At 43.3% G+C, this 6,734-nt stretch overlaps 2 non-coding genes across 2 annotated transcripts; both read left to right on the top strand.

Moving 5' to 3' along the window:
- The first annotated feature begins 733 nt into the window (after positions 1-733).
- LOC138415566 (U1 spliceosomal RNA) lies at positions 734-898 on the top strand. The gene has a single exon (XR_011247317.1). It is a non-coding gene; the product is annotated as a U1 spliceosomal RNA (small nuclear RNA).
- A 1,315-nt stretch (positions 899-2,213) lies between these two features.
- On the top strand, positions 2,214-2,377 carry LOC138415520 (U1 spliceosomal RNA). Its single transcript, XR_011247278.1, has one exon. It is a non-coding gene; the product is annotated as a U1 spliceosomal RNA (small nuclear RNA).
- The last annotated feature ends 4,357 nt before the right edge of the window (positions 2,378-6,734 follow it).

Genomic DNA, 6,734 nt, shown 5'->3' with positions numbered 1-6,734 from the left:
AGAATTAGTATTTGTGCAGCTGTTCTTGTAAGGGTGATCATTTGCTCCACATTTGAAAAAGAACTTATTTTGTACTTGTGCTCGAAGCTTTGAACACTCAAGTTATTTGCAGCTCTAACTACATCGACTGAATTTTCAAACGTACTTTTACCAAATTTCATCTTTTCAGACTTGCTATTTCTGTTGCGTAGATACTGGCTTGCTGAACTACACCAGAATCACAGCGAGGCCATTAGGTCCAAGCCCTTGAAGGAAGGAATGAATTTCTTACGTTTATATCTGTAGAGTCTTTGCCTTTAAGTTTCATTCCAGTAACTATACCAGGAAAGTGAAAGTGAAGTCTCTCAGTCGTGTCTGACTCTTTGTGACCCGTGGACTGTAGCCCACCAAGCCTCTCCGTCCAAAGGATTCTCTATCCATAGGATTCTCTAGGCAAGAATACTGGACTGGGTTGCCATTTCCTTCTCCAGGAAAAGGACACGCTAAATGAGATCAGCAAAAGGGGTGTGGAACGTGTAGATGAGCGCAGTGACTGCCATAATGTTTACACTAGGCATTTATTTCCTATGATTTGCAACATTGAGATCTACAAAGTATTCCTTCTTTGTAATTATAGTTTGAAGGCTTAATTCCAGAAGTGGGGGGAGAGGTCTGTAAAATACACGAAAAAAGTGACCCTCTCTTTAGAGTGATTAGAATATGGGGGTGACATGGCAGAGGCCGATAACAACTCACACTTACCTGGCAGGGGAAATACCATGATCACGAAGGTGGTTTTCCCAGGGCCAGGCTGGGAAACACAGCACTCAGGATGTGCTGACCCTGCGATTTCCCCAAATGTGGGAAACTCAACTGCACAATTTGTCGTAGTGGGGGACTTCGTTTGCGCTCTCCCCTGATATGGCTTGTCTTACGAGAAGGCAGTAATTGAGATTTTCTTTTGTTTGTTACTAGTGGTGGCTGTTGTGAGTTGGCAGTGTCGATCCCAGTTTTAAACTATGGGAATTAGTTCGGCTCCATAAGAGGATGTGAAGACATACAGATTATCTTTTTCTGTTATGGTTGCTTACAGGATTTTTGGTATTTCGGTTTTCCAGCAGGGGTTAAGCCTGGGCATCTTTGTTTTTTTTTTTTTTTTTCCTTTTTTTGGGGAAAAAATATTGGTCTCTTTTCATCGCTGTTGTAGACTTCAAAGAAATTTCTTAACTACTGTGGAAATAGTAAGTTGTCTATAAGAAAGTGGTCTCTTTCTTCTAGGTGAGGTGAAGTCGCTCAGTCGTGTCCGAATCTTTGCGACCCTGTGGACTGGAGTGGGTTGCCATTTTCTTCCTGACCCAGAGATCGAACCCAGGTCTCCCTCATTGCAGGCGGACGCTTTAACCTCTGAGCCAGAGGATCCTTTTATGACCTTTTCTTTCTTCACGAGTAGGTATAGAAGGGGAACCTCTTGAAAGCAACCTGTCCTTGCTTTGTGGTCCGTTTCTCCATTTTCAGGTGGCTTCCCTGGTGGCTCAGACGGTAAAATGTCTGCCTGTAATGCGGGAGACCCGGCTTCGATCCTTGGGTCGGGAAGATCCCCTGGAGAAGGAAATGGCAACCCACTCGAATCAGTACTCTTGCCTGGAAAATTCCATGGGCAGAGGAGCCTTGTAAGCTACAGTCCACGGGGTCGCAAAGAGTCGGACACGACTGAGCCACTTCCCCTCTCCATTTCCAAAGCCACCATTTAGTGTCCTCGGTCAGTTGATAACGTAACTCCTCTCCATAAGAGCCTTTGATTACATTAGGCGCACCTGGACAATTCGGACTATTCCCGCCCCACCCAGTCGCAAAGCTTATCGCCTCCCTACAATCTCTTCTGTCACAAAGGTGGGTCACATTCCGGGCCCCGGGGATTAGGCCCCGAGCGCCTCCGTGGCCGTCAGTCAGCCTATCACGAGGCCCGGATTCAGTCGGCGCTACGGAGTGACGTCACTACGGTGCGCGGAGTATGTAAATGAGCTCGGCGTCGGCTGGCCCTGTTCAGCATGTACTATGAAGCATTTGTATTATTTTGCAAATATTGCGGTACTGGCAACGTGCTCGTCAGGCCTTTATAGTTGGGAGAAGCCGTTATTTCGTAAGTGAGGGTGTAGAGTTGCGGTGAAGAGAGTGACCGTAAGTGTGAAGTGTTTGGAAGGTGAGGCTGAGTCGGCAGGCAGAGCGAGCAACTCATACTTACCTGGCAGGGGAGATACCATGATCACGAAGGTGGTTTTCCCAGGGCGAGGCTTATCCATTGCACTCCGGATGTGCTGACCCCTGCGATTTCCCCAAATGTGGGAAACTCGACTGCATAATTTGTGGTAGTGGGGGACTGCGTTCGCGCTCTCCCCTGTTTCGTTTTTGTTAAAAAGCAGGTACCATTTTTTCTCTAGGTTAAGTATATAGTAGTTTGGTGTGGCTTGATTTATACTAAATGATGTTAGTTTAGTTCGTGTCGGGATTGTTTGCGACCCCGTGAATCGCAGCACGTCAAGCCCCCTTATCCATCATTTCCCGGAGTTCTCTCAGACTCACGTGTCCATCGACTCCGTGATGCTATTCAGACGTCTCATTCTGGGTCGTTCTCTTCTCCTGTCCCCAATCCCTCCCAGCATCAGAGTCTTTTCCAATGAGTCAGCGCTTCTCATGAGGGGGTCAAAGTACTGGAGTTTCAGCTTTAGCATCATTCCTTCCAAAGAAATCCCAGCGGTCATCTTCTTGCAGTCCAAGGGACTCTCAAGAGTCTTCTCCAACACCACAGTTCAAAAGCATCAATTCTTCGGCGCTCAGCCTTCTTCACAGCCCAACTCTCACATCCATACATGACCACAGGAAAAACTATAGCCTCGAGTAGACGGACCTTAGTCGGCAAAGTAATGTCTCTGCTTTTGAATATACTACCTAGGTTGGTCATAACTTTTCCTCCAAAAAGTAAGCGTCTTTTAATTTCATAGCTGCAATCACCATCTGCGGTGATTTTGGAGCCCAAAAAATTAAAGTCTGACACTGTTTCCACTGTTTCCCTATCTATTTCCCATGAAGTGATGGAACCGGATGCTATGATCTTCGTTTTCTGAATGTTGAGCTTTAAGCCAACTTTTTCGCTCTCCTCTTTCCCTTTCATCAAGAGGCTTTTTAGCTCCTCTTCACTTTCTGCTATAAGGGTGGTGTCATCTGCATATCTGAGGTGATTGATATTTCTCCTGGCAATCTTGATTCCAGCTTGTGTTTCTTCCAGTCCAGCGTTTCCCATGATGTACTCTGCATATAAGTTAAATAAGCAGGGTGACAATATACAGCCTTGACGTACTCCTTTTCCTATTTGGAACCAGTCTGTTGTTCCATGTCCAGTTCTAACTGTTGCTTCCTGACCTGCATACAGATTTCTCAAGAGAAAGGAAAGTCTTAAAAAGCAGTGTTGAGGTGTACAGGTGGATAGTGTAGATCTAGGTATATTTTCGGGGAAGGCAGTGGCACTCCACTCCAGCACTCTTGTCTGGAAAATCCTGTGGACGAAGGAGCCTGGTGGGCCACAGTCCGTGGGGTCGCTGAGAGTTGGACACGACTGAGCGACTTCGCTTTCACTTTTCACTTTCATGCAAAATGGCACCCCACTCCAGTGTTCTTGCCTGGAGAATCCCAGGGCCGGGGGGCTCGTGGGCTGCCGTCTATGGGGTCGCACAGAGTCGGACACGACTGAAGCGACTTAGCAGCAGCAGCAGCAGGTATATTTTATGCTTTATGGCTTGAACATTGATTTTGCCTTTATTTTCAGAATATCGCGCTTAGTCGCTCAGCCTGTTTGACTCTTTGTGACCCTGTCAGGCTCTTTTGTCCATAGGATTTTCCAGCTGAGAATACAGGAATGCGTTGCCATTTTTTCCCCCAGGGGATCTTGCCCACCCAGGAATCAAACAAGGGTCTCCTGCATTGCAGGTGGATTCTTTACCAGCTGAGCTAAGTGGCTTGATGTATGTGGCATCAAGTAGCAGTGAAGTGAACGTTAATCTTGCTTCTTTTCTGATTTTTACCTCTGGTAGAAAAAGAGGATTAATGTTTATTTTTGACTGCTCTGTTGTTCTCTTAGGTCAGTTTGAAATCTGGATTTTTGAGGCTGTTGAAATATCCTCATAAGTAGCCATTTTTCTCTCCAGCACAGTCAAAATTTGGGACTTCTATACTGTTTTAGGGGGCTCTTCTGTTAATCCTTTCTACTTCAGAAAGTTAAATTGAACAGATTGGTTTCTTCTTTATTACCTAAGGAATGCTACATCTGGATTGAATGTGGGTATTTCTAAAGGTCCCCAACCAGTGTCTTTGAGAACCTGTTCTGTTGCTGAAAACTAGAATGTGTCTGCAGGCAACCGACTCCTGTATATGCTGCTGATTCACTGAATTTCATTTTCAGGATATGGTATATTCTGGTTCTGCCTAGTTCCCAATGTAGCTATTTAGATTTCTAGTGACCTTCACACTCGTGCTTACCTGTCTTGCAGAAGCAGTTCCTGCTGCTTCTCTCCTAGAACAGATCTTGTCCATCTGTATTTAGTCCCTTCCTGACCCTTAGCAATGGGACAGGGTAATTTACAGTGTCTCCAGGGGCCTGATACATAAAAATATGATTTCTCACTTGGCTTCTAAGTTTAAGTACTCACCTGGTAATTAACAATAGTCACCTGAGTTCTGGAGCCTTTGTTTGAAAGGGAACATGAGAGACACAAAGTACATATATTTTGCAGCATGTTTTAAAAATTTGTATCAAAATAACACATATATTTCAAATAGTTCTTTTAGGTTTTTTTATTTTTAAATTTATTTTTATTATTTAAAATTTTCATTTATTTGTTTTTGGTTGTGGTGGGTCTTCATTGCTGCACTGGGGCTTTCTCTAGTTGCTGCCAGACGGGCTACTCTTCACTGCGGTGCGAGGGCTTCCCATTGGCGGATTCTTAGCCTCTGTACCACCAGGAAATCCAGTCCTTTTAGGTTTCTAAACTGAGTTCTTCTGCTTCTTCCCGTTCTCCAGGTCCCCTTCAAAGGGAGACACTTTCCACTCTAAAAACAACTAAAATTTTATTCTTGTGACATTTATGAACCTCTTTGTTTCTAAATTAGTGTGCAGGATATTATTCTGTAATGCAGGGGTCTCCCCTTCCCTGGACCTACGGAAGGAGGTGATTGGTGAGCAAGCAAAGCTTCATTTGCCCGCTCCCTATTGCTCTCATTACTGCCTGAACCATCCCCACACAACCCCGCAATCTCCCCAACCCTGGTCTGTGTAAAAATTTTCTTCCATGAAACCAGTCCCTGGTATCAAAAAGGTTGCGGGCCTCTGCTTTAATGCATCCATTCTTTTTTTATTTTCCAACTAGTACCCAGTGGCCAAAATGTGTTCTGATGTTATTATTACTTAATGTAATACATTGTAACTGTGCAGTTGGGAAAACGATTTCTTTTTTTTTTTTAATTAAACTTTTTATTTTGTATTATAGTATGGCCAGGTAACAATTTTTTTTTAATTTATTTTAATTGGAGGCTAATTACTTTACAGTATAGTAGTGAGTTTTGCCATACATTGACATGAATCAGCCATGGGTGTACACGGTGTGTCCCCCATCCTGAACCTCCCTCCCACCTCCCTCCCCATCCCATCCCTCAGGGTCATCCCAGTGCACCAGCCCTGAGCACCCTGTCTCATGCATCGAACCTGGACTGGCGATCTGTTTCACATGTAATATACATGCTTCAATGCTATTTTTGACGTTGTCTATGTTTGATAATGGTAAATAAAGATTTAGATCTCTTGCACCACCATTTCTTCTCTATTTTTCCTAATATAGTTTAAAAACCATTTGGTTAAATCAGTATTCAGTTTATATTATTCTTAGGCAGACATTATTCGCAGCACAGCATTGTCATTGAATATCATTGTTTCCTTTAATTTTATTGTTCTTCTGGTTAGTGTTTTTTTTTTTTTTTTCTTTTCCTTCTTTTTCTTTTCTGTTTCAAGGCATGCAGGATCTTAGTTCTGCCACCTGGGATTGAACCCGTGTCCCCTGCCGTGGAAGCACAGAATCCTAACCACTGGACTGCAGTGGTGGTGGTGGATTAGTTACTACATCGTGTCCAACTTTTGCGACCTTGTGGACTATAGCCTGCCAGGCTTCTCTGTCCATGGGATTTTCCAGACGAGAATACTGGAGTGGGTTGCCATTATAGCCTCTTGTTTTCCACAAGGCCAATCATATCAAGTAATCTTATTAGTTTAAATGTTGTTTTGTTTTGTTTTTTCCTGGAGGTCTATCTACTTCTGTTTTTCCTCTACCTAAACCCATTGTTCTTTCAGACTGCTGCATAGGTGAAATAGTTTAAATGGGTATCAAATTCTACTGGTTGGAGTTAAAATTTTCTTCATGATTTCAAAGGCATCACTTTTTGACTTAAAACCTCTGGAAGCTATTGAGAAGAATTTCTGATTCTTTACGCTATTTATGTGATATGTGTGACTGATCTTTTCTTTCTTAGAAAAAATGAATTATCTTTATTTTCATTTTTCTGTAATTTCCTAATTTTGTGCCTTAGTGTATCTTACAGCCATTCATTGTATGGGGCACTTAATGAAAGCCATTTCGACCTTTAGAAAGCCCTTCTGTGTTGGGAAATTGTCTTGAATTTTTTCTTTGGTGATTTCCTCCCCTTGGTTTTTAATT

The sequence above is a fragment of the Ovis canadensis genome, chromosome 11, assembly GCF_042477335.2.
Source record: "Ovis canadensis isolate MfBH-ARS-UI-01 breed Bighorn chromosome 11, ARS-UI_OviCan_v2, whole genome shotgun sequence".
Classification (NCBI taxonomy): domain Eukaryota; kingdom Metazoa; phylum Chordata; class Mammalia; order Artiodactyla; family Bovidae; genus Ovis; species Ovis canadensis.
Note: the sequence above shows the minus strand (reverse complement) of the source record. Positions and strands in the feature narration are given on the sequence as shown.